We start from the raw sequence: 598 nt of genomic DNA, 5'->3' as shown, positions 1-598 counted from the left end.
TACAAACACACACACATTACATTTTAATTATTAGCTATTATTAAATGTATAAATCAAATGCATATTAAATGTAAATAAAAAAAATATCTTTTTTTTAGGATTTGCCCCCATACTTTTTTTCATTATTTAACAAAATAATATATTATAAGTAATATATTATTATATATTATGAAATATACTACAATATTATTAATAATACATATTCTAACATATATATTATATAATATTGTATAATTAAATGTAAGTGAAAAATTTAATTTAGAATACAATATAACTTAAGGCTGTGCATATTTGTGGCAGAAATGTGGGATATTCATATAGAATTTTCTTATATTATTAAAACATGTATTAAATGTATTAAAGGAGTAATTGAATATAATTACAGTATTTTTGTGTTTAAGCTATAGTGTTTGTGCATGCTAAATAGACTACTGTTTTTCAACAAATACTTAGAAACCATATAGTTAGATTTTTACCGAGGTGCTTTATGTGTGGTTTTAACTGTGGTTATCGTGATTTAAATGTATGCTACTACGGGAGACCAATGCTTAATTTAAAAAAATAAATAAATAAATAAAAACTTGGTCAGAATAAATGT

General features: G+C 21.2%; 1 protein-coding gene across 1 annotated transcript in view; it reads right to left on the bottom strand.

The window, feature by feature from the left end:
* LOC107747918 (ATP-binding cassette sub-family G member 2-like) overlaps positions 1-598 on the bottom strand; it is a 31,399-nt gene that overhangs the window by 11,254 nt on the left and 19,547 nt on the right. The gene's annotated exons all lie outside the window — the stretch shown is intronic.

This window comes from Sinocyclocheilus rhinocerous, unplaced genomic scaffold (assembly GCF_001515625.1).
Source record: "Sinocyclocheilus rhinocerous isolate Xijiao unplaced genomic scaffold, SAMN03320098_v1.1 scaffold2064, whole genome shotgun sequence".
Taxonomy (NCBI): Eukaryota; Metazoa; Chordata; class Actinopteri; order Cypriniformes; family Cyprinidae; genus Sinocyclocheilus; species Sinocyclocheilus rhinocerous.
Note: the sequence above shows the minus strand (reverse complement) of the source record. Positions and strands in the feature narration are given on the sequence as shown.